This window comes from Narcine bancroftii, chromosome 7 (assembly GCF_036971445.1).
Source record: "Narcine bancroftii isolate sNarBan1 chromosome 7, sNarBan1.hap1, whole genome shotgun sequence".
Taxonomy (NCBI): Eukaryota; Metazoa; Chordata; class Chondrichthyes; order Torpediniformes; family Narcinidae; genus Narcine; species Narcine bancroftii.
The window spans coordinates 144,750,744-144,769,829 of NC_091475.1; positions in this window are offsets into that span (position 1 = coordinate 144,750,744).

Below are 19,086 nucleotides of genomic sequence, written 5' to 3' on the forward strand. Positions count from 1 at the left end.
CATGGTTCTCTAGATTGTGTCCACAAATAGTGATGTTGTCAAGAAAAGAGAAGGTAGCCCTTAACTCATACTTATCTACCATTTCTTCCATTTGCCTCTGGAAGACCAAGACTCCATTCATATTACCAAAAGGGACCCTCAGGAACTGATACAGCTTTCCATCTGCCTCAAATGCTGTGTAGGAATGGTCCTTGGAACAGATCGATAGCTGGTGATAAACAGCTTTCAGGTCAATAGTTGAATAGACCCGGTACTGAGCAATTTCATTCCCCATGTCTGAGATTCGGGGGAGGCGTATGCGTCCAGGAGTGTGAAGTGATTAATAGTTTAGCTATAGTCAATCACTAGCCTTGGCTTTTCTCCCCCACTCATAACTATTACCTGGGCTCTCCATGGGCTGTTGCTAAGTTGAATAATTTGTTCTTTAAGGAGCCGCTGCATTTTGGTTCTATTAAATTCTCAGTCCCCTGCTCTTTGTGGCTATTGGCTTACAGTCAGGGATCTAGTTCTGGAACAAGGTGGTGGGGGGCAGGGGGGGGGGGATGGGTTCGATATTCAATGTGGAGAGACCACAAGAAGTGTCTGGCTTTTCCACACTGTGGTTGGGGGGCAGTGAGCCTGAGTACTCCATGATCACACTTTTAAGGTAACAGGGCCAGCAAAACAGAAGCACACAAATCCTCCAATACATACAATTAGAACTTACAAAATACTTCACCCAATTAGAGTACCATACAATAACCCTGAATAGTTACTGAATACAATCGACGCTAGATGAATATGGCAGTCTGTTGGGTAAACCTTTAAGTTGTACTGCCAAGCAGTCACAGAGTTTATAAAGCTCTCAGTTGAGCCAGTGTCTATGAAGCAATCCATCAGATGACCACTACCCTCACCTCCATCGTCAAATTGTTCAGCTGGTAGAGCTTTGCCTGGTCGAGGACGACTGATGCCAATGCTCCAGAGACTGCATTACTCTCCCTGTTGACATCATCTTGATCCAAGGGCCAGGAGGATGGCATCAACTATAAGGAGTGGCAAGATGGCCACTGTTCTGCTGTTGCTTCACTTCTGGATTTCCTCGATGCTTCACTTCCAGTAGTAGTTCCTCCCACAAGGTGCAGCAAGATGTTGGCAGTGAGCAGCATGGATAGGCATGAACCCACACTTCTGGGCAATGGTTCGGGCCTTGCACATGCGGTAGCCTTCCTGTGGTTCCCCTTGGCCCGACAGACTTTCACCCAGTGTACCCTCTTACCACATCCTGAACACATGGAATCCTTTGTGGAGCATCTGGGACAGGAGTGTTTGGCCTGTCCACAAAAGTAGCATCCCTGATTGTGTGTGGCTGTGGTAGTCAGTACCAGGGACAGCTGCGCTCCGCAGGCCTGGTCTTCCAAGAAAGCGGCACTTCCATTAGAGAGGTCATCTGCTCCCAGTAGGGCCTGCTCAATAGATTTTGCCAGATCAAAGGTACTGACAAGGTCCTTCTTCCGCAACTCTAGCAGTCACTGCCTCACATACCTCAATCTCACTCCAACCACAAGTGTATCCTGGACTTGCTCTTCCCGCCAGGCTGAGACTGTTTCATAGTGGCACTTTTTCATCAGTGTCCATCGTTCCAGAACATAGTCATCCAACGATTCACCCGGTCATTGCAAACGTTAAAAGAGCCAGTGTCTCACCAGCACATCATTCTGAGGCCTCAAGTAATGGGTCTTCAGGCCTTTACGTCGCGCAATCCCTGATGACTGCATATACCTTGGGACTGACTTGGGAGAGGAAGGCCGATCTCTGGAGGCTGTCAGAGTGGAAGACTTCTTGGGTGGCCGTTAGTTAAGACTGGAAGTACTCCAACCAGTAGGGAAATTTTTCCAGGGCCTCTGGGGACAGAGGTGTGGTGAATCTAAGCTGAGCTGTCAGTCTTCCACTTGCCTAGCCCTGCTTTACTGACATTGGCTGTGTATTATCTCTACCATTAAAGACACTCCTCTTGGGTATAACTGTGTATGCGCCCATTGTCTTTCATTATTGTACCATTAGTTTCTGCTAATAAAAGCCATGATTATTGACTGACTACGCTGCCTTTGTCTACTTCTTTAACTGGCACTTCAAGACCTGGAGCATGCCTGTCTTCTATTGGGCTTCATCCCATTTGCAAAAGTAAGCTAATAAAATTGTAACAAGATTGGTAGTACTCGGAGACTTGTGTGGAGCGCAAACACGCTTTTATTAGCTTGCAATTAATGGCCGGTATCTCCAATGGTCTTCATGTAAATTGGAGGTAAAGCAGGAAAACAGGGTTTATATTGGGACCGATTGGGGTGGAGCCAAGAGGAGGGGCCAGTCATCTAACCTACCCATAAAAACAGTGAATTCTAGTTCACTGGAAAGAGTGAGATTTTTTAAAAAATTTAGACATTCAGCACAGTAACCGGCTCTGTCCATGAGTCTATGCCATTCAAATGCACTAATTAACTCACAACCCCTGCATGTTTTTGAAGAGCAGGAAGAAACCAGAGAACCCAAAGAAAACCCAAGCAGACACAACGGTAACATACAAACACTTTACAGACAGTGCCAGATTTGAATCTGAGTCACTGGCACTTGAGCATTATGCTAACAGTACCCCCCCCCCCCCACCCTAGGTTTTAGACAGTAGGATATTCATATGCTTGCAGAATGAATGTATGACTGGCAAATAGATTTTGATTGATAAATGTTTGGTTTACAAATTGCCTCAAAAATAATGAAGTGTCATCCTGGAAATCACAGAAAGTCAATAAAGCTGTTGAAAGGATTTTCAAATACTGTACAAAGACACAAATGAATACAAGTAGTGTGAGAGGTAAATTAAGTCTTTTTTTTTCACTTCCAGTGGAATATAATGGTAAAAAGGTCAAACAGAAATGCATTTGCTTCACTTAATTGAGGAAGAGCAATACCATTCTACCTTCAGGGTATAGTTCACACATGATCTCTATGTAAAGCATTTATTTTTGAATATATAGAGATAAGGTTCTGCATTCTCATCAAAGCACAACTTTATTTTCCTTGGACAAGCCAAAATATGAAGGGAACTTTTGTGATTTAATCCTGCCTGTATGAACACCTTGTGTTTACAGACTCCTGCTCTAGTTCTCTCATGCCTAAACTATTCAGTGAATTCTCTTTTACCATCCCAGATTTGCATCAAGTATCTCCATTGATGGCATTCCTCACATGAGCCTATTGGTATAGGTATTTCTTATATCATGCTGCTGGCAAAGTGATTTTCCTTTTGCGGTCTTGCAACTATTTTTAAGATCATTATTCTAAGCATTTTATGGAAGTAATTGTGACCAATGTTCCAAGAAAAGCTGAAGATTCTACCATCCGTTGATCTTATAACTCTCTAAATATGAGTTTTAGTAAAATTATGCACATATCCATTCTCTATAATACAATCTTACTGATCAAGACAATCTTTTTTTAATTTACCGTATATTTTAATATACATACAAGTGGAATTGCAGTCACTAGAACTGAAGAAATCAATTCAACCTGTGGAGCATCCAGTCCATATCTGGTGCAACACTATTACATACCAGTGATTGGGACAAGGGTTCAAATTTCCACTGTCTGTAAGGAGTTAGTACGCTCCCCTCATGCCTGCTTGAATTTCCCCCGGGGCTCTGGTTTCCTCCCTCCATTCAAAAACATACCAGAGGTATAGCTTAATTGGGTGTAAATTGGACAGCATGGGCTAGTGGGGCAAAATGGCCTGTTACCATGCAGTACATCTACATTTAAAAGAGGGGTAAGATATTTATTGGAATGGTACCATACTATAGACCTAATTTCATTGGAGGAGGTGATTCATATTAGAAACAGAAAATGGGGGTGGGGGGGGTGGGGGGTGTGAATGTGAAGAGGGGAGACATGCAATTACTGCTTTATGTGACAGCCAAATGACAATAAAAAATTAACAACAAGATAATTAAAGGTGGGAGGAATATCAGAAAATATATAAGGAGTAAATTCTTGTGATCTGGATTACACTGCCTGGTATGTTGTTAGAAGTTTTAAGAGTAACTTTTAAATTGTATCCTTTATACAAGCCAATAAAGTCACAGTGAGCTTAAGGACATCTTTGTAGATTGCACCATTGGGCTTGGTGCAAAAGAAACAGCAGATGTATCCTATGGAAAAGATGCCTAAAAATACAGGGAGGTAATTAGCATGCTTTGTCCCTTAAATGAAGCAGTCAGTCTTAGTTGATGTTTCAACTTGTAACTCTACATCAAGATACTTCCTATGTCCCTAACCACTGATGATTCTTTGGCCTTCATGCATGCTTATTAACCTGCTGAGTTCTTCCAATGGTTTGCTCTCTGTTTTTACAGTCACTTGTGTCTTCGAGTATAGTCTTTCTGGGCATGCATAATGACCACAAACTAACATTACCCTAGTTTTCCCAGCAAGGAATCTTGCAACAGGAATGATGATCTGGGGTGGAAAAATGTATTATTGGTTCAAGCACGATTCACAAATGGAAATGGATAAACTTCTATTTTCAACCCGAAAATAATTAGTCACATGTCATTTTGGGAAATATAATTTTTCAAGTGCTTAGCTTGAAGAAAAGTAACACACGAGTCCAAATTTAATAGCTATTTTCCCATCGTTTTCTTTTAATAATTTGGATAATGGATGATACATTAAAACTTGTCAAACCTATTTAGGATGACACAATACTTCATATAATCAATGATCAGTGAAAGGTTGACATTTTGTTTGACTTTGATATATTCTTTACAAATTTATTAACAATTGACTTTTTACATTCAAAGTTGATAAAGTTATTCCTGTTAATTTGTTGTGTAGTCTTTCAATCAATTTAGGTTTTCTTAAGGATTAAAAGTAATGTCAGAAACTAGCACTTCAATGTATCTGAATATCACTTCAACCAAGTGCTCGAAAGAATAGTTCAACTCAATTAGTGCTAAGGGACAATTAGTATGTGTTGCAAGATAGTTCAGTAGGCAGTTAAAAATAACCTGCTTTCTTTTTTTCCCAAGGGATGATCAAATTAATCTAACTGCTTTCAATCCAAATGGATGTGAGGTGATATAAACTGTACTTCTCATGAAGTGCAGAATTGTGAAACGATCAATATGGACTTTTCCTGCTTCTTTAATGGAAAATTGGCTTTATGAATTTTAATTGACTTTGTCATAAATTAGGATGTTTTTTTTTAGTTCTCCCTTTGATATTGCAGTTATCAGTGATGAAAACATTTAACTTTTGAGTTTAGTCCACCTTGCTCAAATGTAACTGTATAAAGCGTAACCCCAGAGGTATAATTAGATTTTGAAATGGATATTTATGTCTTTTACTCAAGTGTATCTTCAATAAATCAGTGGGTGTTATTTGATGAGATGGAGCCTGACACGATTCATTAGCTTGCTTCATTTCACAGTGCTGAATATAAAGAGCATCATTTATGATTGAAATAAATGAATCCTATCAGTACAACTTGTCTTTGCCTAATAAGACAGAATAATGAACATCTGTGGTTCTTATGTCACAAGGTCAACCTGCTTATCAAAATAAAATGGTTTCTAACATCTGCATTCGAACCTTGGGTCTTACCTGTGTTTATTGGCTTCCCAGCTTTCCATTTAAAAAATCTGATTGGCTAGATATCTGCATTGTTTATTATTTTGTTCACAACTGAAAAGTGGTCATGAGATTCTCAACATAATCTCTCTTTTTTGGTCCTTAATCCCTTGAAGGTATAGTGAAAAAGATTAAGAGTCTGATGAGGAGTTCAATGGGTCAAAACATGAAAGTTTGTTCCATTCCCATAACCAATTTGGAACACTCATTGGGATGGGTATTAGGAAGTGAGAGCTTTGTTAGGTATACACAACATCTGCAATGAAAAGAAAGAGGATATCCACCTATGAGTATCCCAATAAATATCAATAAAGAACAATAAATATCAGCATGTTTGGTGTAGCGATTAGCGCAATGCCTTCACAGCATCAGCAATCAGGACTGACCAGGGTTCAAGTCCCTCGCTATCTGTAAAGAGTTTGTATCTTCTCCCCATGTCTGTGTGGGTTTTCTCTGGGGCCTCTGGTTTCCTCCCACTGTTCAAAAACATTCCGAGAGTGTAGGATGTAAATTGGCTAGCACAGACTCATGGGCTGAAATGACCTGTTCCTCTGCTGTATGTCTAAATTTTTAAAAAAAGATTAAATCTTTTTCAATATATGTACACATCGGAAAGAAACTTTGCCAGGTAGAAAATGTACAGCAAAGTGCCCTTGTTTCAGGGACTGACCTTGGCCATGCTTTGAACCACACAGGAGTGATTTATTGATGGCATGATATTGAAAATAGTGAGCAAAAGGAATTGTGTTGAAAGCAATGTCATGTGAGAAGTATGGATTATAAGTGTTACAGGAATATTAGAATGGTTATGTCTTTAAAAAAGATAGATATTGGGGGTTTAGTGTAGGTCACTTCACAAACAGAGTAACACTTCACAAAAGACATCTCATTTAAAATGCAAGAGCTTTCCTGAAGCTAGAAGTTGAGGCTCCAATTAGCTTTGCAGAAGCAATGAAGAATGCTGATCTATTGTGTATGGGAAATAAAGTCCAAGGTCAGAAATACTGATAGGATCTTTCAAAGATTGGGTTTGGAGCCTTGGAAGAAGTCATTTTGTTTTGATAAGCAGAGATAGAAAAAGTCAAACAGGATTCTTCAGAGGGAGAGAGAGAGAGAGAGAGAGAGAGAGAGAGAGAGAGAGAGAGAGAGAGAGAGAGAGAGATTGAGAGAAAGTCAGTTCTGCAGTAGCTTTTGAGGCTGCAACATGGCAAGCTGACAGGCTTGTTGAAAGCCCCATTTTGAAGACTGATTGTGAGTTCATCCTGTTCAAAACCCTTGTAGTCTTTATAACAGGAAATGGCTGGTTAATTTGTTTCTTCTGAAATAAGGGAAACAAGAGGAATTCTGTGGTGACCTGGAGAAGAGGTTATCATTTGGAAAACCCAAGATGGGGCAAGATTCTTCGGCAAGACACTGAAGTGATTGATTTGAGGAAATCAGTTTGTGTGTGTCTAACAAGCAACCAATATCTCTCTGAAACCAACAAGAACCTTCATGAAAGGTAACTATTTAACTTTAAGCACCAGAGCTTGGTGAAGATCCATAATTGTTAAATTATGTGCACAATATGAGAATTGCCTGATAACAGTGAACTTGGAGGAGTGAGAAGTGAATGATTGGACTGTGAAACAAATAACAGTCCTGTATAATATACACATTTCATACATGTGCACTTAGAATTAGAAGAGAATTAAGTTAATAGTAATAAGTTAAAGATTGACCTTGTTATGTTTAAAGAAAATTAAAAGCAACTTTTGTTTAAGTAACCATTGTCTTGGTGAATTTCTATTGCTGCTGCGTTTTGGAGTCCTCTGAACTCGTAATATGAGGCACAATCTTCCTTCATTGTGCGAGCTCTTAAAACAGGCCTCTTAACTTTCCCTGTCCGGCACAGGTCTACTCCTGAACATGAAGCCAACTTCTGGAATGTGTATTTATACTTTAATGATGGTGTCATCACGTATTGTACACCAATCACAATCATTGCTGCTTGCACAAGCATACCATACACACTGAGGACTGTTATAAATCTTACCATACCATGCTGTGCATAGAACATAGAAATCTATAGCACAGTTCAGGCCCTTCAACCCATAGTTTTGTGTCAACCTAATAACTACTCTAACAACTGTCTAAAATGTCCACATGGTATTAACTATCCCTAATTCTCAGTTCCAAGCACCTATTTAATAGTCTCTTAAATTTTTCTATTTTAACTGCTTCCACTACTGTTACCGAGCATTCACCACTCATTGTGTAAAAAAACTTACAGCTTGCATCCCTCTTAGTTTGATTAATGATTTGTCATTTTGTGCTAGACATTGTTTATTATAATGTAAAGCGGTACACAGATTATATATGTCCAAACTTAAATTACCTCATTTTTATGCATTGTGTGAAAGGTGTAAAATCATAGAAGCCTGACTAATCCACATGTTTTGGGAATGTCCCAAATTAGGAAGATTTTTGGGGAAACTTTTTTCCAATATCAGTGATTGTTAAGACTAAAATAGATCCATGCCATTTAATTTCCTTGTTTGGCTTCATTCACAAGCCCACTATACCTTTGTCTGTATCTCAAGAGAAGGGTTTAGCTTTTAGTATGCTGATAGCCAGATGAGGGTTTTTAATGAAATGGAAAGATGAATTTTCACTGACTCATGGGCAGTGGCTACATAATGTAATGGCATGTATAAATTTGGAAAAAGTTAGATCTAATATTGAGGTGAATGTCTGCCAAGCTGCCTGTCTCCCCTCTGGCGAGCCTTGCTGTACTAACATTGGCTGTGCATTATATCTACTGTTAAGGACGCTCCCCTTGGGAGCTTTATTGTACCATGAGCTTTTGCTAATAAAAGCCGTGATTATTGTTTGACCACATCATCTTTGTCCACTTCATCAACTGGCTCTTCAAATATCATAGACGAGTTCCAGTTTGAAAATACATGGGATCCATTCATAGAATATTATCATGGTTGGAGGTTTTAGGCTGCTCTGGCAATGCTCCATCTAGCTTGTGCAACTAACGATCCGATTCAGTTCCATTGCTCTCTTCTGTCTCTTTTGTTATAAGTATCCTTGATTATAGGGAGGGGTTAGATTTTAGACTTTAGGATTTTTTCTTTGTTTTATGATATAAGTTGATTATTTGGAGTTGATATACAATATTAATATTAATTGATATTTTACCAAGTTATGAGCAGATTTCTTATAAAGTAATTTATATGATTTTCATTTTTAATCTTAATATTAATTAATAATTCATAATGAAAATGGGAAACTAATTCAAGCATTTTTACCAGTTATATATTATGTATGCATTTTGATATTTCCTTCTGTAATGTTAATGCAACCAATATATAAGATTATTATATTGAACTCAATCGAAATACTTTAAAAAGAAAAGAAAAAGAACCATCTATTTTACTACTTAGTTCCTCCTACATGCTCATATTTGATCCATTTATGAGTATGTATTTATGCTATCTGTCTATTCAAAGAGCTATCTCACAACATGTGAAAACTGGGTTTGGTCTGGGTTTCATTTCGTTCTCAGATGTTTTTGGTATACATGTGTCCACAACCAAAATATTGTATTAATCATCTGCTCATTCTACTGAACATATAGCAACTCCATGTATTTTGGTTTCCCCTGTTTATATACTTGTGTTGAATAAAGACTTGTAACTTCTTCAGATCTAGAAACTCTGTGGCTCTTTTAAAGTCACAACAAGTACAGAAAGAGAAAGAGAGGAATGTTGCATTCTCATTTTTGGCTTCAAGCGAAAGTGATGCATTGATTATGATTGTCCATCAAATAAAATATAACTTAATAATATCCTTTTTAATTCAATAACTACATATACCAGGGAAATGCTCTTTTTGTTCAGTGTTTACTGGGAATAATGTTATTTTTTCTCTAGAGGATCTTAAAACTCTCACCAGAAAAGATGATATCTTTAGTACAAAGGGAGTACACATTGAGATGAAGCATTGCCAATCAATTTCATTCCACATTTCATTTATTTTAAGTTAGCAAATGAAATGGATTCAAAATTGGATTCATCCGCCTCAGACTCGAGTTCCCAATTTGGACTCCCATTAAGTGAATCACTGCATCTGGGGCTCAAGTGAAGGAATTTACCTCACACTTGATGAAGTATTCAATGGAACACTTTGGCTACAGTTCAAATGGGATCATGGGAATACCTTTGCTGGCATTTATCTAGTTAAGTTTGAAAGATGAGTATTCTACCAATTTTCCTGAATATTCTTTCTGCTGCTTTTATGAAATGGAAGTTTAGTATATCATTTTCTTGGAAGTTTATCAGTTCAACTCCCTGAAGAAATTAAAAACTTCAACAAGATTTTCTAGAAGCAGCTGATTTACATCAAGAAATACTTACTCCACATATTCTTTTGGGTGTTGATCCTCGGTTAGATTTTGCACAAGTAGAAAACATATTTTTGTTGCTTCATTTTTCCATAACAGGCCAGAAAATCTGTATTAGTGCTGTGATTCTTGGAGGATCGTTCCTGGACCCAACATACTACTGACATCATGAAGAAAGCGCGTCATCATCTCTATTCCCCTCGGAGGTTCGGTACGACATTGGAAAACTTGGCAAATTTTTAGTTGTGCACTGGAAAGTGTGCTGACTAGGTGCATTACAGCCTGGTATGCGGGCACCAATACTTCTGAGCAGAAAGTCCTGCAAAAGGTCATGAATACAACCCAATATATCATCGACAAGACTCACCCCACCATCAAGAAAATCTAATGGAACAATGCTGCCGGAGTGCAGCAGCAATCATCAAGGATGCACAGCAGATGGGACATGCTCTGCCATCATCCTGCTGCTGCAATCAAGAAAGAGGTATAGGTGCAACGCGACTTGGATAACCAGGGTCAACAGCAGTTGCTACCCTTCCAACATCAGACTCATACACAACAAACTCTATCAGAGACTCATTTAAGAACTCTCTTACTTTGCACATTGCTGAATATATCGAATTTTTTTCTTGCATTTCACAGTTTATTGACATTTCTTTATTTTGTCTACGCATCTTTTGTTCTTGAGTACAGTTTTATCAATAAGTAGAAATTCTGCCTGGCCCACAGGAAAAAAAGGAATGTAACTGTTGTATATGATGTCAAAAATGGACTCTGACAATAAATTTGAACTTTAAACTTTAAACTTTAATTCACCCGAGTGCAAGCAGAAGAGCAGTCACATATCTATCTTCCAATTTTAGATAGGATGTCTTGCAGGGCATAGGGGCCTAGTATGATTGTGGGTATCTAGACAATTGATCAATACAACTACTGTAATACAATCATCCCTGTTACCGCAACTAATTGCTGCTTTGGTTCCTACCACTGTGACCACAGGAAATGCTACATGTGTCCAAATCTCTTGTGTACCACCATTCAGAGCCCCAAACAATTCTTCCATGTGAAGCAATATTTCACTTGTGGTTCTGTGGTGGGTCATCTTCTGCATGTCCTCCTGTTGTAACCTCCTCCGTGGAAGAGAGACTGCATGCAGACTGGGAGATTGCTCTGTTGGTAACTCTTTTTTCTGTCCACTGCAATGGCTGGGATCTCCCAGTAGGAATCCATTCAATTCCCCACCCCATTCCCATGCTGACATGTCTGTCATGGTCTCATAAACGGCTAGACTGAGACCACCTGCAAATTGGAGGAAGAGCACATCAATTTCTGTCTGGGAATCCTCAAACCAGATGGAAATAACATCAACTTCCCTGGTTTCTGTGAGGTCCATCCCCTGTCACTCTCTTTCTTCCCTATGCTTTCATCCCCTTTCGTCCAACTTCCCATCTCCTTCATTTCACTCTCGATTTATTGGGATACCATTTCTCCTATCACTTCCAGCATTTTACTCTTCTGCACTCCCATCCATTTACACCTATAATGGCTTTTCTGTGATCCTATGCCCTCTCCGTCCCCTCCACACATTTGCTCACACCTTTGCCATAAAAAAAACCTGTTGAGTTTTCCCATCACCTGTGTGTGTGTGTGTGTGTGTGTGTGTGTGTGTGTGTGTGTGTGTGTGTGTGTGTGTGTGTGTGTGTGTGTGTGTGTGTGTGTGTGTGTGTGTGTGTGTGCACGCTTGTGTTTACATACACACACACCATATATTTTGGCATATAAATCGATGCTGGAAGCACCTCCCCACTGCCGACACTGCTGCTCTCTGACACCTGCCTACCTTTGGGCCTTGCCATAACTGCTCCTACCTGCAACCCTGAGGTCACTGTTGCTGCTGCTGCTGCCTGGTTGGCCAAGGCTCCTTCTTCCATTGGGAGCATGATGTTGGTGCTCCACCTCTATGTGCTGTCACCATTACTGCCTTGTGGACTGAGCTTTCTGCTACCACCAGGAGCACAATGTCACCTTTCCAGCTCCATGGGCTTTCACTGCTTCTGTGAAGTAGGCCTTAATTTAAAGCTTTGTTACTTGTGATTGGGGTGTTTTAAAAACAAACTGTGTTGTTTCTGGGAGGCCTAGAAAGCCTGAAAAATGGGATTAACTTATACCTCAGATACATCATAAACCCCTTAAAATTAGGCTGAAAAATGGGGGTTGAATTATAATACACCAAATACTCTCTCTCTCTCTCTCTCTCTCTCTCTCTCTCTCTCTCTCTCTATATATATATATATATATATATATATATTTATATTTTTAAATGAGAATTTCACTGATATGCATGGCTCACAAGAGACAGAAATTAGATAATGATGTCTCAACCTCCATTCTAGCCATGTTATCATTTTTACAGCACCATAAAACTCCTCACACACATAAAAATCATAGCAGTGTTTCGAGTGGAAGCTTATCTTTAAGAATCTTGATACATTGCTGAACCAGATGCAGTTAGTTTAGATACTTGTTTTCAGCGAAGGATATTATTCCAATAGCTTTGCCTCCAACAATCCGGCATGAAAATCAGAGTTTAAATAAACTTTTCTGTCATCGGCAAAGTTTCAATCATGACTATGTTTGAATATCCAAGGATCAATATAATTTGTTCAGTTGCCAAATGCATTGAACTGGGATTCGCCTGGAGAGTGTTGTATTAATGACTGGCCCTGCCTCCCGGCTCCACCCCCATTTACCCATATATAACCCTGGTTTCCCGCCTAAATCCAAAACCCTCTAAAGTCTACTAGTGAACCTGACCCGTTGATGAAAGCTAATAAAAGTGTATGTTCTCCCTCCAGTCGTATGAGAGCTTTTATCTGTGCTACATTTTTATTAGCTTTCAAAACAAGGATGGTGGCATTACTCAAGCCCAGTATGCTGCAAATAGACCCCCCAGTCACCCCTATGGCTGAGGAATTCGCATATTGGATAGACTGATTCTCAGCCTACCTGAATATGACCAGGGACGTCTTTCACACAGATGAAATCTGGAGGTCAGCACTCATCTCCAGGGTAGGAATGAAGGGGTACGCAGTCGTCTGAGACTGCCCAACGTACGGAGTTGCCATCAAGGTGCTGAAGACTCATTATATGAATGCCCCGAATGAGGTCCTGGTGATGCACCAGCTCACTCTACGTTGCCAACGGTCCAGAGAGTCGATTGATAACTACCTGCTAGATCTGCGAACGCTTGCTAAGAAGTAAGGGTATGAAGCGGGTTCAGGCCATGTCTGAGAAAATGAGCGGATTTAGGACATTTTGGTCACAGGAGACCGCTCAATGTATGTGAGGAAGTGACTACTCGAGTTGGAAAAGAAGGACCTCACTAGTCATGTCAAGCAGGCCAAATCACTGGAACAGGCCTGGCTCAAAAATGATGATCTCGAAGCCAGAAAACTCACACTCTCAGGTGAGCACTTCCAAGGTCAAGCTGCCCCTACTCTAACAGTTGCTGCTTCCCACACCAGGGAGTGTTTTGTTTTCCAGCGGAAAAGGTCAGCACCCCCAAGACCATTGCCCCGCTAAAAACTTGGTGTGCTCCATCTGCGGAGCGATTGGACATTCGGCAAAGGTCTGCCCCATGAAGGGAGGTCCGGGAAAGTCCACGGCCTGTGCTGCTCCTGGATTTGATTCCAGGCCAAGCCATTTGCTCCGAACTTGCATGAAATCGCCTACTGTGCAACCCGCTGCCTTTGGAAATGGCGCAAAAATGCTTGGCAGCCATCCTGCTGCAGCTCAAATTCAAATTCAGCACCATCATCCACAGAGGAGGAAGGAGGGTGGCCATCTTGCTGTGCTATGAGGTTGCTGCCATCTTAACTGCACTGATTGATTTTGGACAGAGGGGGCCACTCGAAGGAAGAACACAGCATCTCCAGAAACATGGCATTGCTGGTCCTCAACCAGAATAGACCTCACAAAATCAGTAAATCTATGGTAGCAGTGAAGTTAAAAAGACATTCTACTAAGTGCCTAATCAACACGGGCTCCCCGAAAAGTTTTATGGACTCACGGACTGTGCAAATGTATATCTTAGAAATCTATCCTTCTAATTATCAAATCTCAAAAGGGGGGGGGGGGTAATTTTGTAAATTTCATCTGTACATTTTTGTTGAATTGTGTGCTCCAGTATTGTTGGGTCTGGATTTCCTGCGTCACCTTAAAAGCGTGACCTTGGAATTTTCTGATCTCCTCCCCCTGGTAACGGTTCGAAATGGAGGACCTTCAAAACCAAAACCCACTTGCAACCTCTCCACGCTTAACATCGACCCTCCCCCTTTATTCCCAAACCTGTTGAACGACTGTAAGCCCATCACCATCGAGCAGGAGATACAGCGAGGCAGACAGGGAGTTTATAAAGATGGAGACCCAGCACCTCCTAGAAGAGGGGATCATCGAACCCAGAGAGAAAGTGGTGGTAGTAAAAGGGAAAACAAATCGAGGCTAGTAATTGACTATAGTCAAACTACTAACCAATACACACTCCCAGATGCATATCCCCCTCTCTCGCATTTCGGATATGGTGAATGATATCGTGCAGTATCAGGTCTATTCGACCATCAACCTGAAAGTTGCCAATCACCAGCTGTCAATCAACTCTGAGGAATGTCCGTTCACAGCATTTGAGGCTAACAGTCAACTCTATCAGTTTCAGAGGGACCCTTTTGGCATTACCAACAGAGTGTCTATCTTCCAGCAGCAGATGAACAGAATGGTAGATGAGTATCGGTTGAAGGCTCCCTTTCAATACCTCGATAATGTCACCATCCCTGGTTTCACTGTGAAAGACCATGACATCAACCTCCAGAGTTTTCTCCACACAGTGAGAGCCCTAAATCTCACTTATAATTCGAACAAGTGTGTATTCGGGACTACATGACTGGCTATCCTTGGCTATGTGGTGGAGAATGGCATTACTGGCCCTGATCTCTATAGAAAGTGCCCCCTGTTAGATTTCTCCCTCCCTGGGACCACAAAGGCTTTGAGAATTCTTTTCTTTTGTAACACCCAGGAGGTTCCTCAATATGCCGACAAGGTTTGCACACTACTGTGCAAAGACCACTACTTTCCCCCTCTCGGCTGAAGCCCAGATAGCTTTTAATAATTTGATCACTACTCTGTCTTCTATCTTTCTGAAACATTGCCAGAGCCCTTAGGTCAATTTACAAAATAGACTCACATTTAAGTGGTCCACTTCTACACAGTGAAATGTCAAGGTGCAGTCCCTGAGGATTGGTTTTAAATTGATTGGAAGCAGAACATCGGTAATAGGCTAGTGTAATCACCAATTGGAACATTTGAGACTATTGTTCACAAAATAACGTGACCAGCCAATGAATACGGTTCAAAGAGTGATTTATGAATGATATGAAGTTAAGTTCATTATTTTAAGCATTATTTTCTTCTCCATAACATGAACTTCCATGTTTTTTTTGTTTTTTTGGGGGTTTTTTTTTGTTTTTTTTTGTTTTTTTTTTATTTTAGTTCAATATGGGGGCTGCCTGATATTCTTAGAGAGTAAAGTAATTTTACTCAGCCATTGTATCTTCTGGACTCCAAATAAACAAATCAAATAATATTCATAGTTCATTGCTGACTAGAACAAGCTTAACTTCACTTCTTTTTTTTTCAAAAATTTTGTTTTCTTTTATATATTTGTGAAGATTTCTATTTTCTCACCTCTTTCCTGCCAACACACACTTTTAAACTTACAGTCTCTTTTTTCTCCAGAACCATGATGTTGGGCAGCAAATCTCTCAAACTAATGAGATTGTCACATCTCAATGTGCATTTTTGTGCAAGTTTTTTGTCTATTAAATACAAAATATTTAAACTGGATGAATCCCATCAATATCTTTACCTCAGTAGATATCTATTCTATCTTAAATAATCAGAATCAGAATTTATTGTCATGAGCAAGTCATGAAATATGGTGTTCTGCGGCAGCAGCATCGTGCAAACATTCATATTCTAACTATCTTACGACATTACTCTAACAAAGTAAAAATAATTGGGCACGAAAAGTAAGCCAGTGTCTTTGGTTCATTGATTATTTATGAAACTGATGGCAGCAGCGAAGAAGCTGTCCTTCTGCCATTGAGTGCTCGTCTTTAGGCTCCTGTACCTTTTTCCAGATGGTAGTAGAGTGAAGAGGGCATGGCCTGAGTGGTGTGAGTCTTTGAGGAGGGAGGCTGCTTTTTTAAGACACCATCTCGAACAGATGTCCTTGATGGAGTGAAGTCTGGCGCCAGTGATGTCTCAGGCCAAGTTAACGACCCTTTAGAGGTTTTTTCTTGTCCTGACAGTTGGCACCTCCATACCAGGCAGTGGTACAACCAGCCAGAATGATTTCCATGGTATACCTGTAGAAGTTTACAAGAGTCTTTGGTGATATACTGAATCTCCTCAGACACGTCACAAAATATAACCGTTGGTGAGCCTTCTTCTTGATTGCATCATCATGGAGATTCCAGGACAGGTCCTCAGAGAATTTGACACCCAGGAAGTTCTTGACTCTCTCCACTTCTGAACCCTGATGAGGACTGGGTCGAGTTCCCCTGACTTCCTCCTGAAGTCCACAATCATCTCCTTGGTTTTGCTGACATTGAGCGCAAGGTTGTTGTCATTACACCATTCAACAAAATGATCTATCGCCCTCCTGTATGCTTCTTCATTACCATTTGTGATTCTGCTGACAATAGTGTTGTTGTTGGCAAACTTGCAGGTGGGATTGGAATTGTGCCTGGCCATACAGTCATCACCAACTATTATTAAGAAAATAATACATTGAACATTGACTTGCATTCGATCTTTTTATTTGGCTTATACACACTGCATTCATGTCATGATAGCTGAGTTTACTATGAGCTGACTCTATGCAGGGTTCCTACTAAAGGTGAACTATGCCTTGTTTCCATTTTCATATCAGAATTTCACGAGAAAGTCACTGGAAGATTTACAAAGTTGTTGTTGTGTCTGGGTTGTAACATCAGAAGTCTTAATAAACTCTAGAAAGGCTTGTAAAATTAACAGCATATTTCTTTACTCACATTCAGTTACTGGGTCACATATTGATACAATGTGTCTCACCACACATGCACCACAAGTGCCAGGATCTTACAGTGTTAGAGTTCACGTTCTAGCTTCATCCAAGGTTTCCTCAGTATATAACATCCCTCCTTCTTAAAAATAAATCCTAAAATTTAAAATTTCTTTAAAATAAATCATTTCTGCTTCTTTATCTGCAATTGCAATTAAAAAATAACTATTCTCTTTACACATTTGCAGTTCCATATTTTTTTCAGTGGAATCACACTGGTAGTAGGATGTTGCTCTCCACCCTGTAGACCAGTTGTCAACATGATCAAACATGGCTCTGTGGTTGTCCTGCTGCTTGCTGTGCAGTCGTTACGGTGTTGTTGGTTGGGGTTTTACATCGCGTTCCCTCGCACGTTATTGGAATTACACAAGCTGCTGATGTTTCTGGTGCTTTTTGTGTCAGATCTGGTGTTGGACAAACGTGGGTCCTGTTTCATCTTCGACGCCTGCCAGATTCTATCTCAATGATGTATGACCTTGGTGTCTCAGCTTTTCAAACAATCTTTGCTGGACTCCAGGTTTTTATCACTGGCTCTTGAAAATGTACAAGCTGCCCTGTGAAGAGTTCTGGTAATATTTGTTATAATGTTGAGACTTCCTTCTTGTATGTTAGTCAAATTTCTTCTTATTTCCTCTTGGTCATCTGGTGGACAGATTTTACTTGGTAGGGTTTTCTTGTAATTTCTGCCATTCCGAAGCTATGCTGGGAACTTCATGTCGCTATTGATCATCTTGGACATTTTCTTCTCCCTAATTAGCTCTAATTCCTGACAACTATTCAGACCTAGAATTACTGGTCTGTCGGCATCAACCATGAAGAATGTGCATATGATGTTCTTTCCTTTATGACTGCCTTTTATTTGGACTTTTCCTAGTTGTTTAATCATGAGGTCACCATAGGCTGTGAGCATGGCATTTACAGCTTCAAATGTGCCTTCCTCTGGGTATCCATTCACCATGTTCTCGGGGAACATTTGATGGTACAATCTGAGTGGGAGGACATTGCTCTGTGATCCAGTATTCAACATTATTTTCAAATTTAATATTGTCAGTTTGTTTCCAATGTTTCTTTTCACTTGGATTGTTATGTGCAATTTACTTCTTGATTCTTTTTCTTTCTTGGATGTCTCATGGAGGAGTATTATTTCAATACCGAGCGTCAGTGTGTCGGAATCACTGCTGTTGCTTCCCTCAACGTGGTGTACTTTCTTCTGTATTCTTGTTTTTACTTTTGTTTTGTGCCAGGCCTACAAATCTTTTCCCAGTGATGGACCTTCCCACAGGTTCCATATGCAGGGCATTTCTTACAGTTGTGGCGGCACAATCTCTCATGGCGAACTGGCCCTGCGTGTAATGCCACGTGGCAGGGCAGCCATTGGAAGATGGCACTGTTAGGGTTTCTCCCTGATTCAAGTCTCCTGCCCATCATGCGCTTGGGGCAGCGATTATGATGTCACAATGCACGAGGTGACTGAGCTCATGCTCCCCTTAAAAGGCCGCGTGCTGAATTTGAATAAAAATAGTCATTAATGACTTTCAATGTGGTGGCTGAGTCTTTCTTGGCTGTGTCCAGCTCTACATTGGTGACCCCATTGAGCCCAGACACCTGTCTGGTCTCAAGAACATAGATCCAGCAGAGATTAACGCCATGGCCGTCAAACTGACCCCCTTCTGGACCCATCGCCTGCGTACATGGTTCAGGCAGGCAGAGGCTCAGTTTCAACTGAGGAACATTTCAGCAGATGCCATAAAGTTCTACCACATTGTGAGGGTGCTGGAAGAAGAACCGGCAGCCAGGGTGCACGATCTAATACCCAACACACCGGTCGAGGGTAAATATCCTGCCCTCAAGAAACTGCTTCTTGGCACTTTCGGGC